This window comes from Gorilla gorilla, chromosome 9 (assembly GCF_029281585.2).
Source record: "Gorilla gorilla gorilla isolate KB3781 chromosome 9, NHGRI_mGorGor1-v2.1_pri, whole genome shotgun sequence".
In the NCBI taxonomy this organism is placed as follows: Eukaryota; Metazoa; Chordata; class Mammalia; order Primates; family Hominidae; genus Gorilla; species Gorilla gorilla.
The window spans coordinates 5,746,482-5,767,870 of record NC_073233.2 but is presented as its reverse complement, the minus strand read 5'-3'; the positions used below and the strand labels follow the sequence as shown (position 1 = coordinate 5,767,870).

Genomic DNA, 21,389 nt, shown 5'->3' with positions numbered 1-21,389 from the left:
GAATCATCAAATGAGGCTTCATTTACATTTTCCCCATTTGCTCATGCCTCATCTAGTGGCTCAGAGTAGGAAAGAAGTAGCTATAGATCTACATTTGGAATACAAATTAGAAATATAGAATGAAGTACCCACAAAGGATTAGTTTTATAAAGGTGATAGAATGATATTCATTCCAAAGAAGCAAGTTTGCCCCATCCCATATTCCACATGCCGGTGATTGGAACATAGACTTTTCCACATTACTAACAGAAATTAATTAGTTCTAATGACAAAGCAGGCTCTTGAACCTCTAGGCAGAGGAACAGTGCTGCCACACCCTCTACCCTGTGAAAGGTAGTAATCCTCAGCAGAGGGGTAATTCCAGAACAGTCTGTCCTCTGATACCAGTTTGTGTCCAAGCTTATCTTCTGTCTCTCATATATCTCATTATTCTAAAATGCACTTTCTATGCATTGTATATTACTTAGGGTAAGTTCTAGTGGATATCCCAGGCAAGTATAAATGCTTTATGTGCTGGGTCAACTGAGAACGGATATATACAGATGGAAGTGATTAATTTTGTTTGTGTCAGCACATTAGATTTTAGTCACTTTTCTATGGGTAATTTCCTGGTTCAAATTACATTATTATATTTTGGCTGATGAATTAAGACTTTCTATGAAAATAATCTGATTTAGATACGTCTAAAGAAAGTAGATTATTAGATATGTCTACTTTCTTTAGATGTATCTAAATCAGACATGTCAGATTAGACATATCAGATTTAGCTTTAAGAAAGTCCAAAACTGTCCATTCTCAGGTTCTGAGCAGGTCTTTTGCTGAGTTTCAGGGTCTGAGATGTATGGCATCACATGGCAGGTGGTACCTGAGAGCCCACCTGAGGAGGGGGCTTTCTGCTGGAGAGGGAGGGAGCTTCAGTGAGGAACCTGTGGGGACAGCCATCTGTCAAGCATTGGTCTGGGCTCTGGGGCTATAAAGACACAGAGAAAGGCATGTAAAGAGAGAAGACAAGTACAGCCTAGGGGCTATGCTGGAGGAAGCTGGAATGCTGTGGGGGTCCGGAGCAAGGGCAGGCAACCTAACCCAGATTTTCCCAGGGAGCAGCAGGGTGAGAGCTCCTGGAGAACAGGACTGGCATGGAAACTGAGCCTCCAGGATGGATGGGCCTGATCCCCATGCCAAACAAGGGAGCAGAGTTGGTGCAAAGACAGAATGCCTTCAGCATATCGCTCGTTCAGCGAAGGGCAAGTGGCCCACCATGGTTAGAGGGCATCAGGTGAGCAGGGCAGGGGAGGGGTGATGAGTAGGAACCCAACTACAGCATTGTTAGAGCCTGAAGGTCATGGGGAGCCACTGAGGAATTTTTAAGCCAGACAGTGACACGGGTCAGCTTGCATGTTAGCAAGATCAGCCAGAGGGACACATTAGAAATGAGATGGCTCAGAGAAGAAACAGAGATGTAGCTCAGAGTCTGCTGCAGCATCCACCCAAGAGATGAATGAATTAGTGGCAATCAGAATAGAGAGAACAGGATGGATCTGAAAGGATTTATTTGTTGTTTGGTGGTTCTAATGTGTTTTTGCCAAGAATTATTGTTATAAATAATATTTTGATTGAATAGTGCTCCAAGTATAGCTCAGTTTTAGTTTGTTTTGTTTTACATTAACTGGGTTAAGTAGGGCTGCATGGGCAAACCTGAGATTGAACTGTTATGCTGTCAGTTAACTTGAATGGGATGAGACCCACCAGGCCTTGAGACTCCAGCGTAGCAGACAGAAAAGCCCAGGCCTCAGAAGGAGGGGCAGGAGGTAAGCCCTTGGTGTCAGAAACTCCCACCTGAATTAGGAGGTTTTCCCAATCGATAGGGGAACTGCCCTCATAGGGACATCTAGGGATAGACCTTATTGAGAAACCTAGGTGGGCAGTCAACCTCAAAAGGAGCTGTTAGGTAGCAGGACCCCAGACACTGGGCGAAAGTCACAGACAGGAGGATTCCAGCCCTTGCAGGGTGGGCTTGAGGGGAACAGAGGAGAGGTTGGAGAGAGGAGGGGCATTGGAGAGAACAAAGAAAAGGACGCAGCTCTGCATTGCTAAGGCAGCCACTCAGGCTCCAGGAGCAAAAGATAAGGTCACCAATATTTGGATACAAGCAATAGAACACCGGAAAAATGGGTAAAATCCTTCTTATCTGATTGGAATACAAAGTCTAGGTCAGACTTTTGGCAGAAGGGAGCTGGGGGTTAGACCTAGAGCTTCTATCTCAGTTCAGAATTGGTCCTAGAGCCCAGGGAGGGGACACAGGTGACGAGGGGTCAGGTGCTGCAGCTGCTTAGGGAAAGGGGACAGGGCCTGGAGCCAGTAGGGCCTGAAGTCAGCAGAGCTGGCCATGACCTTCCTTCTCACAGATTACTCTGGGAATGCGTGCCCTGGATCAGCTAGAAACCCTGCTACGCTTGTCAGGGTCATAATGGAGAAGATGCCACTCCCACACCTGTCTCTGAGCCACCTCCAGAGGTGGAGATGCCAGAAGCTTCCATGTGGGTTCTAGTGAGGGGCCAGAAACTCTTTCCCCGGTGGCACTGGATAGGAGTACAGCTTAGATATGGAGGAGCAAAGGTTTGGTGCTAAGTGGATTGAGAGAAGTCTATACGCGTCCCTCCTGGAGACAGACATTCAGGCAGGTTTGGAGTGAGCTGCCTCCGGCCTGCAGGCAGGAAGTGCCTGGCTTCCAGGGGTGCTTCTTAAGTTGGCCATTTTCAGTAGAAAACTGCCTGGAGACATGAAGGTAAACTTGGAAACATCTATTAGCTGGTGTGGGGCCTGATGATGCACATTACAGAAGGAGCCATTGCCGATATTAAATGAATATTGACTGAATTTGCTGGACATAGATTTTCACAAAACTTTTCTGGAGCACCCAGACTGCCCTCAAGTACCCACAGATCTCTGTGTTGTGTGAGCCCTTCTGACCTGCTGAGGGATTTTGGAAGAGAACATTCCCCTGGCACAACGACTTTAAAGTGCAGAAAATACCACAACACTATTTGGTCAGGAGGCATCCTCTACGTGGAGTAAGGTGCTGTATTACAGTTAGTTATGAAGGCTTTAAGTTCAATACGGTAACTAAAATGTTAGTAAACCTCAAGCAAAAGGATTCCAAAAAAGTTGAAGTTTTGCTTTGTTTACTTTATGGTCAGCTCTTGTGTTTATAATGCAACAATTCTAATTTTGAGGGAGAATAAAAGGAAATAGCTGTGATTTTCCAGACTCCCTTCTTGGGAAGCTCAGAACAGTGTCCTCAGTGAGTTTTCTTGACTATTGAACAGTCCGTGTTAGAGCACAGTTTATTAGTGCTTTTTAAGCTCCTTTATTTCTTACTTAATCCTTCCCTACATCCTTCTAAACAACAACTAAGACCTGGGCACTGATGTCTTGAAGCTGGGATCTTTAGATTTATTGCACTTTTTAATATGCTGATGGAAGCAAGAAGTTGGTTCTTAAAACTTTCCTTCCCAGATGTTTACCCTTTTCTTCCTGAACGTGGGAATTTAGAGGAAACTCATTCATTCTGACTGCCCATTTGGAATGTGTGATAATTTGGGCTTGCCAAGCTGACATGGAACTTTGTATTTTCTATTAAAAATAGCTTTGCCAAGCACATTTCTAGTATCAGTAATGGAACTGTTTGGTCTCTTTCAGGGTAAAGGCCATTTGTAGCCACCATTTTTGGCAATGATATTTGTCTTAAGAAACAAGCATGATAGCCGGGTGCGGTGGCCACGTCTGTAATCCCAGCACTTTGGGAGGCCGAGGTGGGTGGATCACCTGAGGTCAGGAGTTCGAGACCAGCCTGGCCAACATGGTGAAACCCCTTCTCTACTAAAAATACAAAAATTTGCTGGGCATGGTGGTGCACACCTGTAATCCCAGCTACTCAGGAGGTTGAGGCAGGAGAATTGCTTGAACCTAGAAGGCGGCAGTTGCAGTAAGCCAAGATCATGCCATTGCACTCCAGTCTAGGCAACAAGAGCGAAACTCTGCCTAAAAAGAAAAAGAAAAAGAAATAAGGATGATGCCAGGCATGGTGGCTTACACCTGTAATTCCAGGGCTTTGGGAGGCCAAGGCAGGTGGATGGCTTGAGCCTAGAAGTTCGAGACTAGCCTGGGCAATAGTGAGACCCTGTCTCTACAAAAACAAAAACAATACAAAAATTAGCCAGGCATGGTGGCACACACCTGTAGACCCAACTACTCGAGAGGCTGAGGTGGGAGGATCCCTTGAGCTTGGGAGGTGGAAGTTGCAATGAGCTGAGATCATGCCACTGCACTCCAGCCTGGGCATTAAAGCAAGGCTGTGTTTCAAAAAAAAAAAAAAAATGAAATAAACATGCTAAAATTGATAATAATTTTTACCTATTTGCTTAAAATTTGCTACAATATATAGTACTCAGTTTCTTCTCTTGTCAGAGTTACTAATGATGTTACAAGAAATAAAATCCACCAACCTTTTTTTTTTTTTTGAGACGGAGTCCTGCTCTGTTGCCCAGGCTGGAGTGCAGTGGCTCGATCTTGGCTCATTGCAAGCTCTGCCTCCCAGGTTCACGCCCCCACCATTCTTTTAATGTTTTATAACAGTGAGACATTTCAATTCCCTCTGGGCAAATTAATGAGATAGGATCAATGTCAGTGTCAGTCCTTATAACTGAGGAACTCCTACAGATTGCATTTTTTCCCTTGAAGTATAAATTATGGTATTCTTTTTATTTCCTGTCCTTCATTCAAGGAGACAGATTTTATGCTGAAAGATGTGTATTTTCCTATTCCATGCCTTTAATACTCATGAAACAGTAAAAGAAATAAACTTAATTAAACCTCTCATAATGTAACCAGAGTCCACTAGATGATATTCTCTAGGGTACAAAATGGAAGGAATCCCAGAAGCACATAAGGTGGCCCCAAATTAAAGAAGGTATTAAATTTTAAGTGCAAGATATAAATGCTTCCCTATTCATTACCTAAGGGGGTGACAAAGAATAAAAGAATAAACTAGGTGAAAACTCATTCCTTCAAACTGATGCTTCATTTTTATAAAGAGAAAAGAACACCCGTCCGTTACCTCAAGTTTTTCATTAACTCAGTAGTTCTTTCCAAACCATGAGTCACCGCTGTGGGGAACAACTCAGACCTTTTTTAAAAATCCTGCCTGAAAAAGAGAATATGTCGGGTGGGTGGTTTTAAAAGTCCCAAATAATGGCTGTTTTATAGCTAGTAGCCCACTGTTGTTAAAACCTCACAGCGTCTCTTCTCCCCAGGCATGACGGAGATGGTGCGTAAAATTACTCTGAGCAGAGCAGTGAGAACCATGCAGAATCTCTTTCCTGAGGAGTACAACTTCTACCCTCGCTCACGGATTCTGCCTGACGAGTTCCAGCTCTTTGTTGCTCAGGTAGATGGCACTCCGTCCCCATGACCCCTGAATTATATTATGGTTGCAACTGTGTCCTGGGTCCTGTGTGCTGGGAGCTGGGACAGGGGGTCCCAGGGAGCTGCGACTAAGGGAGCATCTTAGCGGTACACAGTAGGTGTTGGCGGCTACCAAAACAGCTTGCAGAGTTGAACGAGTAGGGTGACAGGTAGGTAAACTGAAGAAACGGGTCTTGACACAAGGAGACAGCCCTAAGGCGGATATCAGAGCTGGATCATGGAGTCAGGACGCTGGGGAGCCGGGGAGCTGGAGCCGGAGCAGGTGGTTGGGCCCCCAGGTAGGATGGGGCCACTGGGGGAATCCTGGAGCCGTGGCCTCGCCGGCTTCCTGTGGCCTGAGATGTGGGAGGTCAGGCTCTGTTTAAAGGCCGGGGAGCAGGTCTGACAAACTCATGGGGAACCTTTTAAGTGTTTTGCTTTAAACTTGTTCCAGAATCAATTGTCAAGTGACCCATTCCATCTCGAAGCACCAGGTTTGAGCATGTAATACACTGGAGCCCTCACCACTGATTGTGAAGTGGAACTCAGAATTGCCATTTTTGTTAGCCTTTTAACAGTTTCATTTAGGATCCCTTCAAAGCCTTTGTGTACAAGTTTCACAGTCTGTCCCATAACTCTGGGGTAACTATACAACCAATGCCTGTCTAATTGTGATAAGGCTAACACCATTTACTGGTCCTGCTATGTTCCAGGCTTTGTGCTAGAAGTTTAACATTTTTTATTTATTTTTATTTTTGTGTTTTTGAGATGGAGTGTTGCTCTGTTGCCTAGGCCAGAGTGCAGTGGTGCAATCTTGGCTTACTGCAGCTTCCGCCTCGTGGGTTCAAGCCATTCTCCTGCCTCCACCTTCTGAGTAGCTGGGACTACAGGCAGGCGCCACCACACCAGCTTTTTTTTTTTTTTTTTTTTTTTTGTATTTTTTGTATTTTTGGTAGAGATGGTGTTTCACCATGTTGGCCAGGCTGGTCTCGAACTCCTGACCTCATGCGATCTGCCCGCCTCAGCCTCCCAAAGTGCTGGGATTATAGGCATGAGCCACCACGCCCAGCCCACATTATTTCTTTTAATCTTCACAGCAATCTTGTGAGGCTGGTTTTATTATTATCCCCATATTATGGATGAGGAAACTGAGGCTTTGAAAAATTTAGCAACTTGCTTGAGAAGTAATGTTTAAAACCTAGAGCTATTTCCAAGGCATATGCTTTCTATAGTCTATTTTATTGCCTCTGTATTGTTTTGGTTTTAATACTGAATTATAAAACTTGTAATAAAATTATCATTTACTAAACACAAAAACAGCTTGAAGTGATAATTTTTAAAGGAAGTTTTCTCTGAGATGGTGGTCACATGGGTTTATATACATTGCTTAAAATTCACCGAACTATTAACTTAAAATGGGTGCATTTAATTGTATGCAAGCTATGCTTCAATAAAGTTAATTTTAAAAGATAACTCTCAGCTGTTCCTCATAATTACCGCCCCCCCCCCCAGTGTCTCTCTTCTGTGGCTCTGCTCATGCTGTTGTTGCTATGTGGAATACCTTTCCTTCCCAGCTTTGCATCCAACTACAGTCATGAGTCACTTGACGGGCACACATTCTGAGAAAAGTGTCATTGGGTGATTTCATCATTGTGCCAACACCATAGAGTGTGCTTACACAAACCTAGATGGTATAGGCTCCCACACATCCAGGCTATATGGTATAGCCTATCACTCCTAGGATACAAACCTGTATAGCATGGTACTGGACTTAATATTGGTAAGTCTTTTTTGTATCTAAACATAGAAAGGGGAAAATACTGTATAAAAGATGAAAAATGATACACCTATGTAGGATACTTCCCTCCACTCCCCACCGTCTCAGGCGAAAGGGTTTGGGGTCAGGTATGTTTACCCTCCACTCCCCACCATCTCAGGTGAAAGGGTTTGGGGTCAGGTATGTTTATCCTCCACCCCCACCGTCTCAGGTGAAAGGGTTTGGGGTCAGGTATGTTTACCCTCCACTCCCCCCGTCTCAGGCGAAAGGGTTTGGGGTCAGGTATGTTTACCCTCCACTCCCCACCGTCTCAGGCGAAAGGGTTTGGGGTCGGGTATGTTTACCCTCCACCCCCACCGTCTCAGGCAAAAGGGTTTGTGGTCAGGTATGTTTACCTTCCACTGACTTTTCAACTTCCGGCTCCTTCATTGCTCCAAAATCCTAACTACCGCAAGGAAAAAACACACAGAGAGGCCGCAGCACAGAATCAAGAGACATGCAAGATTAAACTACACGCCTGACCACACATGAACCCTGGCAGCATGGCACAGACACAGTGAGAGACACGAACATGGGGTCAAGCCCAAGCATATGGTGACCAAAGGAACTCCCAGCTTGGTGGCTCCCATTATCCCAAGGGCCTGCACCGAAGCAGGTGAAACCCACAAGGGCCCTGCACCTATGTCCACTGAGGCATAACCTGTGAACCAAGTCCCACATGAGGGTGTGGGGCCCCCAGAGTACACTCAGAGCCACTTGGGAGCATCAGGGAACACACCCACTTGGGTGACCAGAGCTTGGTTGAAGACCCAGCTGTGCTGTAACTAGCATTGAGGCTGGATTTTCACCCCAATCTTCAGGCTGCAAAGCCGACATGCATTCCACAGTGGCAACCCACCTCCTGCTTTGGCCTAGAGCTACTCTGCATCTGGAAGATGATGGACAGTGAGAGTTAGCCTCATCAGTGATAGGAAAAAATGAGCCCAGAGTCCCCCTGGGGGTGCCTGTGGGGCTGAGAGAGGCTCTGGAGGGAGGTGGATGAAGTCCAGATCTGGAATTCTGCACTCCAGCCTCCTGAGCTGCCAGGACTCTGGACTGCTGCCCTCAGCAGGAGTTGAAGCAGTAGGACCGCCCACGGTTCTGCCTGAGGTCACCCTCTGTTCTTGGTGGCCCTGGCAATCAGAGTCCCAGACACTGGTCACCTTTCATTCACTCATTTATTTGTTTAAGACAAAGTGTTGCTCTGTTGCCGAGGCTGGAGTGTAGCGGCACCATCTTGGCTCACTGCAACCTCCACTTCCTGGGTTCAAGCAATTCTCCTGCCTCAGCTTCCCAAGTAGCTGAGGTTACAGGCACGCACCACCACATCCAGGTAATTTTTGTATTTTTAGTAGAGACAGGGTTTCGCCATATTGGCCAGGCTGATCTTGAACTCCTGACCTCAGGTGATTCACCTGCCTCAGCCTCCCAAAGGGCTGTGATTACAGGCGTGAGCGACTGGGCCCGGCCACCTTTCTTCTATTCACAGTCTGCCCCTCGTTTTATTGCTTGACTGTTTAACTTACATCTGCCAGGTGAAGAGTCAGAGCCCTGGCATTGGGAAGTGGTCAACTCATGGGTTGGTAAAAATAATTTACCAACAATAGTATAGGTTTGAAAAAGGCAAGTTTATTAGAAAGGAATCACACTGCAAAAGGGTGCAGTGGGGTGCCTTATTGAGAGAGGATTGAGCATGCCGCAGTGAATTTTCCTTAGGAGCATTTATGGAGCTTAAGAGGGGAGCTTGAGGGTAATTTGGGACACATTAGCCACGTAGGTTATAATAATGATCACATTTGTAGACGTTTTGGTGCCTTAATGTAAGCAAGCATTGCAAAATGAGTTTCCACATGGCATTTCAGAGATGTATGGACATTTTAGTTACTTATGAAAGTTTAACGAGGCCTGGAACCAGATGCCGACTTTAGATACTAGAGAAGTTTAATTATTATTCCCAGGGAAGGAGTTTTGCCTCCGGATAGCCTGTTTGATGGTCACCAGGGGGTCTTTGCTCCCTTCCAAATTCCGCAAATTAGGAGTTTTTTACTCCATTCTCTGTTCAGTGGTCACCAGGTGACTTTTACTCTCCTCAGCAACTGCCACCCTTTCTAGACTGTAAATCTTCCTGAAAGCAGGGATCATATCTGTAGTAGTCCATTCTCACACCACTATAAAAAACTGCCCAAGACTGGGTAATTTATTAAGGAAAGAGGTTTAATTGACTCACAGTTCCCCATGACTGGGGAGGCCTCAGAAAACTTACAACCATGGTGGAAGGGGAAGCAAATATGTCCTTGTTCTCATCGTGGCAGGAGAGAGAAGTGCCAGCAGGGGAAATGCCAGACATTTATAAAACCATCGGATCTCATGAGAACTCACCCACTATCATGAGAACAGCGTGGGAGAAACCGCACCCATGATCCAATTATCTCCACCTGGTCCCGCCCTTGATATGTTGGGATTATTACAATTCAAGGTGAGATTTGAGGGGGGACACAGAGCCAAACCATATCAATATCTGAGCCACCTCTGTATCATTCACACGCATTGCCCCATCGACCCTCAGGACACCCCTTTGAGGCTGAGTTAGCATCTGTCCCCAGGGATAATAGGAGGCCTCAGAAAGCACACATGGCGGCACCGGACAGACCTGGAGCTGGTTCCAGCTCCTCCACTCCTTAGCTGGTGTCTCTTTGTGCAGATTAGTGAAACTCTAAACTCCTCTTTTCTCTTGGGGGTCAGGCGCTGATGTGGAAAGGAGACACAGCAAAGGCTCAGAGTAACTACGTGAGCGACTGTTGTCATGTCCTCATTGATATGACAGGAGGAAACAGGCTTAGTGGAAGGCTTGTCCTGTCTTGCTGCCCAGCAAGGCAGTGGGGGGACCCGGTGCTCAGGGACTCAAATTCATTCCTCTAAGAAAAGTGTGAAGAGGGTACACAGATAAAAAGACACTCTATGTAGTCTGTTCTTCATGATCAGATGAGAAAACACCATGAATGGCGTGTTTCTAAGCTTAGCGAAGAGCAACGAGGAATGAACCCCAGGGGTGAAGGAGAAGCCCTAGGAGGCCCCAGGCAGCCTTCACAAGAGCAACTGGAGGCTTGATGTCCAGCAGATTCCTTTGTCCATGGTGACCTCTCCCTCCTGTCTCCTGACCACTGCCTCAGCCCTGCCTGTTCAAACACCTAGAGGAAGTGGCTATTTTTCCTGCATGAAGTCTCCTGGGGAAAAGTCTTTGAATCCTAGTGCCTGGGGGAATGAAAGCATCTAAAGTGACAGCATCAAGGCCCAGAAGGCTGACTCAGGGATGAGGTCTGGGAGGAAATCACTTAAACCTCACCCCTCTGCTGCCCTGAACCTCCTGCAACCTGGACATTGGGGTGGCACCCAGAGCACTGGCTTAGCTGTGAAGACAGGAGTGTGCACTCCAGCGCTGCCTTCTCCTAATAACTGGGTGATCTTGCAGGTTACTTTGAATCTCTAAGCCTTGATACCCTCCTCTGTAAAAACATACAGTTTGAGGGATTAAAGCTGAATACTTTTTTAAAGTACATGCCACAGTGAAGTGATCAACAGCATGAACTTCCTTCCCCTTTTCCTTTTCCCCTCAGAACTCCCCCCTCATAGTTATGGATTCTCCACATCTTCAGGGCAGAGATCTGAAACAGTGGAGGTTGAGGTGGTAGGGGAGTTCAGTCTAGGTTTTCTGTAGCTATGAAAGATGGGTACCATGGTCCTGTTTCCCCCAAACTGATGTTGAAACCTAATGCCCTCCAAAGTGATGAGTTTAAGAGTTGTGGCTTTTTGGAATTGACTAGGTCATGGAGGTGGAAATTTCATGGATGGGATGAGTGACCTCTTCAGAGAGGCCCAAGAGAGATCCTTCATCCTTTCTAGTATGTGAGGACACAGTAAGAAGGCACCATCGATGAACTAGGGAGTGAATCCTCCCCAGACACCGAATTTGCTGGTGACTTGGTCATAGATTTGATGCCTCCATAACTGTGAGCAATAAATTTCTGTTGTTTATAAACCTCCCAGCTTATGGTATTTTGTTATAGCATCCAGAGCAGACGAAGACAATGGGTGACTCTTGCCACAGGAGTGTAAAGGTCTCGTCAGTGTAGTGGAGGGGAGGGGTCTCTCCCAGCCCATGGCCTGCTCTGATTACTGAAGCAAGGACCCTTATGCCCTCAACACCATTTACAAAATGGCTCCAAGGCTGCACCTGCCAGGACATATGGCCCCTGCTGGGTACGTAGAGAAAGCTGACATGTGCAAACATCACTCACTCCTCTTCCACTCTTGCTCTCTGTTCTCTCACTGTATTGATCAATTCATGTTCTAGATCCTACCAGTGCCAAAATCACCTTTTCTGTTCCCCGTGCTCCACTTTAACTTGTTTGAAAAGGGATAGCTCCTCCCCACCATTGGACAATAATTGCTTTACCTGGGTTTGAGGAGAAAGGCAGTGTGAGCTTGCCTTGGAAGTCAAAGCCACTGAGAAACCTGAGCCTGGAGGTGCATCACACACAGGTCCAGAGTTTTCTCTTCTGGGCTATTATGGAGAAATGGCCATCCTGGAGGAAGAAGAAGCTGTCTCCCAGGGACTTCCAGGCCTTGGCGGCCCAGGGAGGCTCACTCAGCAGGCCCAGGCTCAGCTAAGACATCCCATTCTCAAAGCCCTGGGGACAGAGGCAGCTCCCTCTCCCCAGAATTGTCTCCCCAGGTCTCTGAATCCTGGCAGGAAGGGGGAAGAGCCTCAGCATTTTGTAAGAAGAGAAGGGCAGGCTTATGGTTCAGCCACTGGATTATAGACACTGTCCTGGGCTTCCACCCCTGATGATACCTGAACTTACAGCTGAGCATCCTCTCCTGGAGTTCTGTGTAGCTTCTTGCTTTCTGGAACTCCTTCCTGGCTGTGCCATCCACTCAGTTCCCACTTCAAGGAGTCCCTTGTGGTTGACATTTGAATACTACCTTGCAGGAGTCAGCATTATTTCACACCTTCAGCATGGATCATCTCTTTCCTGCTTGAAATGCCTTCCTCTCCAGGATTCCAGGATCCCACACACTCCACCTCAGTCTCTTACCAGGTTCCCCTTCTCTGCCCCTTCTCTCTAGGAAGTGTTCCTTTTGCAAAATAATGACCACATCTGTAGCTTCAGCCCTGACTTCACTGCTGGACTCTAGGTTCATTTATCTATCTGCCTCTGCCTCCTCTGCAAGCATCTCAAATTGAGAAGATCCACAAAAATTGTTGAATTCACACATCCAAAAACTGTTTTGCCCATCTTCCTTGTTTTTGTAAATGGCATCATCATGTGCTCATTCCTGAGGCTAATGCCCTAGGAGTCATTCATGATTCTTCTCTTTCCCTGGAAACACTGGTCTGGCCCATAAGAGATTCTCCTGAATTCTACCTTCTAAGTCTTTTCCTAATCCAGTCATCTTCCCTGTCTCCATTGTGACCAGTGCCATTCAGCATGCCATCATTTCTTGCCTGGACAATGCAACAACCTCTTATCTAGCCTTTCTTTCTTCCCTCTGAAATAAAAATTTATTATTCCCTCAGAAGGCAGAGTAATTTTCTGAAATGTGCATCAGACTGCATGATTCCAGTGCACACTGAACATGGTTCTACATGACAGCCAGTCTCCCGAGTTATCCAGCTCACTTCCACACCTCACTGTGTCCCAGCACACTCATCCTTGCCTTCTTTCAACATCTCAGGGATGTTTCTCTGCCTAGAGTCCTCCCCGCAGGGCTGCACACATAGCCACCCATCTCCCATCACTCAGGCTGGAGAATTACCCACTCAGAAAGGCCTCCAAAGACATTACAGTCAGAACCTCATGTTTCTTCCCACCTCGGTCTCTCTCTCTTTATACTCTATTTAGATTTGTATTATCTTTCTCTTTTTTCCCTTCTTTTCTGCTTTTTTTTTTGAGATGGGGTCTTGCTATGTTGCACAGGCTAGAGTGCAGTGACTACTTACAGGCGTAAGCATAGCTCACTATAGCCTCGAACTCCTGTGCTCGAGTAATCCTCCTGCCTCAGCCCCCTGAGCCCACGGACACATGCCATGGTGCCTGGCAAATATTTAGATTTTTTCACAGCACATATTACTACCTGAAATTGGCTCAACATTTTCATCATTTACTTATTTATTGTCTTTCTCCCTGGCAGTAAACCATAGGAACATGTTCTCTGAAGTATGCCCATTAAAAAATTGTGTATATGCCTAACCCCAGCTACTCAGGATATTGAGGTGGGAGAATGACTTGAGCCCAGGAGTTTGAGATCAGCTTGACCCATATAGCAAGGCCCCATCTCAAAAAGTATATATTGCATGTATTGGAAAATTATTATAAAATTATTTATTGTATACATTGCATGTATATACTTTGTGTATAGTATGCATATGTAACATGTGCATAACTAACATTTATTATTTTAACCATTTTTAAGTGCACAGTTCAGTGGCATTAAGTACATCCACACTCTTTTCCAAACATCACCATCTTCCATCCCAAAACTTTTCCATTAACTGAAACCCTGCACTCATTAAACACTAACTATTCCCCTAATCCAGACCCTGGCAACTACCATTCTACTTTTGGCCTCTATAAACAGGACTACTCTAGGCACCTCACATACGTAAACTCATACGTTATTTGACGTTTTGTGATTGATTTATCACAAAATAAATGTGGAATTACAAACCAAAATATGGTATATGTATATGTGTGTATATTTACTCATGGATTCGATTTACCAGAAACCGTTATTTTTATATGCCACGGCTTCCAGTTACTCTTTGGGGTCCTTTTATTTAGATTTGAAGGAGTCCCTTTAACATTCTTTTTTGGGCAGGTCTTGTGGCGATGCACCTTCCACCATTTGTGTTTCTGGGAATGTCTTTATTGTGCCATCATTTTTGAATGGCAGTTTGTTCAGATATACAATCCTTAGTTGAGAGTTGAGTGTTTCCTTGTTTATTTTCTCAGCATTCTAAGTATGTCCTCTGACTGTCTTCTGGCCTGTAAAGTTTCTACTGAGAAATTCCCCGATAGTCTACTTGGGAATCCCTCTTACATGGCAAGTCGCTTTCCTCTTGCTCCTTTCAAGACTGTCTATTTTACTTGGTTTAAGGCAGTTTAACTATAATACGACTCAGTACAGGTCTCTTAGGATGATTCTATGTGGACTCATCAAGCTTCCTGAATTTGTAGATTCAAGGATTTCTTGGGAAGTTTTCAAACATTATTATTTTATAAAAATAATCTCTGTCTTTCTCTCTCAGTATCTCTCCTCTCTGAGACTTCCACAATGCATGTGTTGGTTCACTTGTCAGCGCCTTATAAGTCCATGAGCTCCTTTTACTTTATTTATTGTTTCTGTTGTTCCTCAGACTCGTAATTTAAACGACCTGTCTTCAAGTTTATCGGTTCTTTCTTCTCACTCTTTGAATCTGCTGTCGAACAGCTCTAGTATATTTTCCAATTTGGTTACCATATTTTTCAGCTCTAGAATTTCTGTTTGCTTCTTTTTTTTATAATTTTGGTTATTTTCTTATCATTTTAATGTATATTTGTATATTGCTTTTCTTATTTTCTTTAGTTGTTCATTTGTGTTTTTCTTTAACTCTTTTAGCATATTGAAGTGTTGTTTTACTTTTTTTTATCTAGGAAGCCTGATGTGTGTGTTTCTGCAAAGACAGTTTCTGAAAACTTATTTTGTTTTGCAAATGGTTGATGTTTTTCTGTACCTTTGTGTGCCTTGTAATCTTTTGTTAAAAACTGGGCATTTGAAGAAACAGGTACCTCTCTCAGTCTTTACAGACTGATGTGGCATACTTTTGCTAATTGGTGAAAGATGTCCTAAGTCTGGATCAGCCTGGGATAAAGCCTTATGGTCATTTTAGGTATTTTCTGGGCATGTGTCCTCGCTGGGCGTGTGTGTGTGTGTCTGTGTGTTGCGTGTCTGTGTGTGTTTGTGTGTGTGTGTGCATTGTCTTGTTTTCTTCCCTCAATTTCTCCCATATAAACAGCCGCTTTTACATGTCTTAATGAGCCTCATTCAGCTTCTCTCAGGCTCAGGCCTGAGATGTTCTATTGCATTTCTCTGCCCATGTTCCTTTGCCCCAGGTGTCCACAGTCTGCAGCCTCCCCACCAGTTCTCCCATGCCTTGGTGTCTGCCATTGCTTTTCAAGGCTTCCAGCAGCCTGAGAGCCAAGCCATGGCACCATTCTCCACCTGAGCTCCCAGCCAGGCAAAACAGAAACAAGTCTCTTGGGCAGCCACATACAGAGTAGAATATTACAGATAAATGCTGTCCTTTTTCTTCCAGCCTGAGGGAGGGAACTGGGAATTGTGCTGCAAGATGCCAAGGATGGGTAGAGCGAGGGTGAATATAAATTTCACAGTGTTTCCTGCTGGCTTAAATGTAACTTTTTCTTAATTTGGTGTTTTCTTAGTTGCTGTAGATGCTAGACTTGTTTTCAGAGCTCCTATAAAGTTATTGTAGTCCATCTGTAGTTGCTTTCCTAATATTTCCATGGGGAAACAAGTGTTTGAAGCTTCCAGTCCACTGTCTTGCTGATATCACTCCTGGCAAGCCCATTTTTAAAATTATGGAACTAAGACTCAGAAAAGCTGGTAAGTGACAGCACTTTGACTAAAATCTGTGAATGTGAATCTTTAGACTAGTGTTTCTTCTACACGGCTGACCTCAAGCTGTCCTTCTAATAATCAGAGTGATAATAACGACGTGCATACAAATGGCACACTGCAGTTTAAAAACTAGCTTTGTGGCCGGGCGTGGTGGCTCACGCCTGTAATACCAGCACTTTGGGAGGCTGAGATGGGCGGATCACAAGGTCAGGAGATCGAGACCATCCTGGCTAACATGATGAAACCTCGTCTCTACTAAAAATACAAAATAATTAGCCGGGCGTGGTGGCGGGTGCCTATAGTCCCAGCTACTCTGGAGGCTGAGACAGAAGAATGGCATGAACCCGGGAGGTGGAGCTTGCAGTGAGTCGAGGTCAGGCCACTGCACTCCAGTCTGGGTGACAGAGCAAGACTCCGTCTAAAAAAAAAAAAAAAAAAAAAGAAAACTAGCTTTGTTTTCTTGTAAGGCATCTAGAGTTCCTGTTTAGGGTAGTTGGGAGAGAGGGGAACTGTCCCATTTGCTAGATGAAGAAACTGGACTATTTGTCCAAAGTCACATACAAATTAGTGGAAAACTCATATTAGTTTATCTGCCTCCATATGGCCATTTTGGCCTCTGCTCCACACTTTCAGAGGCTTGGAAGGTGCAGGTGGGAAGATGAGGAAAAACATATCAGAGAGGGATATATTACAGGGCAGGTACCTCACCTTCCCTTACCCCAGAAGCTGCCTGCCATGCAAAAGCCGCAGGCCATGGCCTGTGAGAGTTCCCTAGAATTAAGCAATAAAGGGAAGAGTCATGGGGAGGGTCAGAAACCTGAATTCCAGGTCCCTCTGTGAGCCCCAGCCTCTCTGTACCTTGGTTGTGCAGTATCTGCACTGAGGCCTGACCCCATCTCCTTGTCTAGGACTGCTGGCCTGTTCCTCTCCCTCCTCTTTACCCTCCCAGGCTCTGTAGGGACAGCTTGAAGGCTTCCCTGAACCTGGATCCAGTCCCACAGCCAGGACTTCCCTGTGCCCACCTCCTTGGTGACAAAATCTACCCTGGCTGCTGGCCTGGTTGGGGACAGTGGGAGGAGAAGAGGCTGCCCAGCGCTGCAGCTTTTATTCTCTGAAGCCAGAGACCCACCCTGGGAGATTTTATCAGGACTTCTGCTCCCAGATCCCTCCTTCTACAGACACCCTGATCCCCAGGATCTAAAGCCGCCTCCTTGGAACTCTCTTCTCAGTCAATGCCCTGTCTCCTGAGTGGGTCCCAGTCCTCCCTGCTTCCTGCCACCCCCTGGGAGGTCCCAGCCCTCCTGCACATGCCCACAGCTGTGGAGTTGTGCAGGCACAGCCCCTGGGATGTGGCCTCATCGTAGTGTGCAGGGAGGCCCTGCAGTGAAAACCTGCACACTTCTGCACCAGGACACTGGAGTCTGCCGTCCTCCCCTGGGCTGGGGATGGGGAAGCAGCACCTAAGGCTTCCTCACAGGTGACAAGCCTGCGGCCTGTGTGGAGGCCACCAGGTGAAGTTAACTACAGGAGTGGTTAACTGTACAGTCTCTAAAGCCAAGTTATTGTTGGGTGTGGAAAACAGAGAATAGGAGCACACAGCTGAGGCTCTGCAGTGATCACTAATTTTCAAAAAATAATTGGAAATTTTTCTCTAGTTGCTAATTGTTCAAGAAACTTAGATCATGATGAAAATAAATACAAAATCTGAACTACGGTATAATGGTTTCTAACAATCTTGAACTTGGACTTGGTTTTCAGAGTAAGGGAACAAGGGAAAGTGCAAATTAACCTGGGAGGTTATCTGGGCAGCAAAAGCCTCTCAGGAGCATATGTAGAGTCCAAGGGTGGAGGAATCTGAAGCGCTTTTGGTATGAAATTCTTTTATAAGCAATTTTCTTCGGTCCTCTCAGAAGAGACCTCTAACTGTATTCTTTTAGCGTGTCAGAAATGATGCATCTAGCTGCTTCCTCAGCGTCTTGTGATTGGCATCTGAAGTGGAGGGTGATCTTGTGTGACTGAGCCCCCAACCTGTGGAATCAGCTGCTGTCTCCAGGTAGATAGTGTCAGAACTGAATTGAATTGGAAGAAACTCAGTTGTATCTGCTGGGGAATCTGTAGGATTGCTTGGTGGGGAAACTCCCCACAAATCTTGGTGACGGGAGGTCACAGAAGTATTGCATGTTGATGGTTGAGTGAGGAGATGGGAAAAGTGCGCTTTGGCTGTCTTCTCCCTGTCTCTCCTTCGAGGGTTTGTCGGCTGTACACCGATCTCCCAGCAGCTTCTGCGTCTTTTCTCCCTCAGATGTTCTCTCCTGTACCCTCCTCCTTCAGTGAGATGTAAACAAGCTGCCTCATGTGTCTTGTCTTATTGGAAGCCCGGGGCTTGACACCAGATATTTATCATCTCAGGATGTGTGCACCCCACAGTTCTCTACCCCAAAACTCTTTTTCTCACTTTCTTAAACAACTTGATTTTCAGGCATTGCTGAAAATGCTTGACTTTCAAAAAAATATCAAGACTCATCTTAAGATCTGGATTTTGCAGTGCCTTTATTACTTCATGTGTCTTCTGCTTATTCTCATGTGAAATTGTATTCTAGGTACTAATTAATTATGCCAAGGCTTTCTTCCCTTTCTGGATAACTTGCAGTGTTTGGGATGCTAACTGCATGGTGTCCTTACTGTTTTGTCAAACATCAGCCCCTTTATTGCCTTGGTCCATCAAACAAGCCCATGGTCCTTTATTTATTTTCCAAGCCTGGTTTTCCTGCAGGGATAAGCACTGACCCTGATGGTCCCTCTAAGGTCACGTGTGTGGCTGTGAAGAAGTTCAGTGGAGCAAGTGCCAGACAGAGGCAACACAGCCCAGTCCAGATCCCTGCCGGCCTGTCCACAGCCTCTCTGTCTCAACTCCTTACTTAAGGAAAGGACAGAATGCCCCAAAGGTCAAGACAAAGCTGGGGCATGTGAGAGCTCTTGGGACCATGGGAGAGTGGACAGCGACCCCAGGAATCTGCTCAACACTGGGTGAGGAAGGTAGATTGTGTTTATCCAATTTGCTAGGTCTTATCTCCAGAATTCGTCACAACTGCATAGGAGACCAGGTGAGTGATTGCACCTAGACCCTCCCATACAGGTGGGATTGCACCTTAATTGATCTCGCTGTTGATACTGGTGGATAACTCCATTTGGTTGGCCAAGAAGGATGTCTAAATACACATGACAATGGTGAACGAGGTAGAGAGTCAAGAAAGGCTGGGTCCAAAGTAAAGAAGCAAAAGTTTCTCTGACACACAGAGTGGGTGGAATTTGGGAGCCCAGGCAGCAGAGCCCCACAGAAGTATCTTCACATGGAGCAGAGCCCCATTCAGCCTAGGATTGAGGGCTCATTCTCAGGATGGACTGGTAATACCTAGGCAGTGCTTTGGACTTAGGAGAGCCTCAGGGTACTAGGGCATTCACTAAAGCAGGACCCAGGACATAAATATAGTTCTAAGGATTAAAGCCCAGGGTGGGGCTTGGCTTCAGAAACCACACTATCAGATTCTGGGCACCAGGTCAGTGTTGGGCCGGTAATAAGGATCTTTACCATCAAGTCCCTGAGTGTGTGGCTGTAGCTGTTGAAGTACTACAGGACTTCTGGTAGAAGGACTGACACTTTCTGTAGATAGGGATCAAGGGGCTTTGCTGTGTTGAGGAGGCTGCACGTAGAGGCCAGAAACTAGGCTGAGCCTGGCAGGTTGGAAGGTCATTCATGGACCGAGCACATGGGCTTCAGTCCACGTGAGCCACTTGGCATTATTTCACAGCCAATGGGTGCTGTTTGTGAATGTTCCTTGAATGCATATTTTGGTCGAATGAGAGAATTCATTCATGTGAATTAATGAGAGAGGGAGTTGGAATAGTAAGAGGCGGGCACAAGCAGCCACTCATTAAACTCTGCGGAATTAATGAATGACTAATACAAAAAGGATCACCAGCTGGAAAAAAAAGTCACTCCACGCACTCCTCTAGTGAGAGGAAAGAATCATGAGGTTGTGGCACATGGCAGGGTTTGTTGGTGGGTCAATGACAAGCTTTCAGTTTGGAGGATGACTTGGGTACATTGGAGACAAAATAAATCCGCACAACTCTCACCTTTTTGTGACACCTTGTCACACTGCATACCTATTTTACCTTCAAGACAATCTCATGAACTGGGTATTTTTATCTATATTGTAGAGCCCAGAAGCTGAGCCTCAAAGGTCCCTCAGCTCTTGGACACCTAGAACTGTGCAGTTTGAAACAAGCCATGGTGAGAAGTGTTCCCTGAGTCAGGGAGAAGAGACTGGCTCCACAGAAACAAGCCCTTAGCCAGGCAGGGCTCAGGAAGTAAACGTCAGTGGCTCTGAAGGCAAGGCTGGTGCATTCTGATCCTGGACACAAGGTGACTTTTGTGCTGCAGGATGTGAGCAAGCTAATTTCCAGGCGTGGATCACTTCGGGAAGAAGGTCTACTGGCCCGTGTTTGAGGCAGGAAGAGAAATGCAAGGATTAAATTTATACCAATTTTGCCACAAAGTAACAGATTGTGAAATCTCACAGATCCAAGTGAGGTAGGCAATGTTCACTGATGCTCATGAAGAGTGACAATACATTTATAATCTCATCCGTGCAACTTTCAGAAGCAAATGTTTGCATATTTAACAACTACTGTAGACCTCAGACATAGCCAAGAACTGTCTACAGCAAGCTGAGACCAGTGGCACCATGGATCTGGGGACTAGGTCTCTGCAGCAGGCTGGGCACAGCCTCAGGACTCCAGGATGCAGAATCCAATGGCAGAGGCCAGATGAGGGCGACATACAGCACACTCTCTGCAGGAATCATCCCCGTTAGACCCTGGAAAACTGAGGGGATAACTGAAAGTGCTGAACTCAACGGACATAAGAAAAACTGCCCCAAATGGTTGTGTGACTAAGGCAAGTCACATGATCTGTTTTGAGTCTCACGTTCATCATCTTTACAATGGGAATAAATAATTTCTTGCCTGTCTCCCATGAGATTGTTCTGATGTTTGAGTAAAACAATGCCTGTAAAAGTGCATTTTGAAGGGAGCAGTGTGACGCACACGACAGAGCACAGTTCCGAAGCATCATTCATTTCCACCACCACAGCCACACGAGGGAGTGGGAGTGATGTTTCATATCCCTTCAGGGATAACATGAAAGATCCTGCTCCCCAGGTGTAGAGCTTTGGGGGACAAGGTCAGGGAAGGCAGGGCTGGCACAGGTGCTCTCAGAGTGATGTGTGGTCCTAGAGAGCCCAGTTAGAGCGGGGACACTGCAGGAGCCACATTTGGGCATGTGGACACCCTGGGTCTCAGGATTTTATACCTGAGACAGTCAGCCAATATGTGTTATTATAAATATGTTTATTAACACATACTTCAG

General features: G+C 45.8%; 1 pseudogene; it reads left to right on the top strand.

The window, feature by feature from the left end:
* Nucleotides 1–6,949, top strand: part of LOC129525412 (NADH dehydrogenase [ubiquinone] 1 alpha subcomplex subunit 8-like) — a 67,645-nt pseudogene extending 60,696 nt beyond the window's left edge.
* The last annotated feature ends 14,440 nt before the right edge of the window (nucleotides 6,950–21,389 follow it).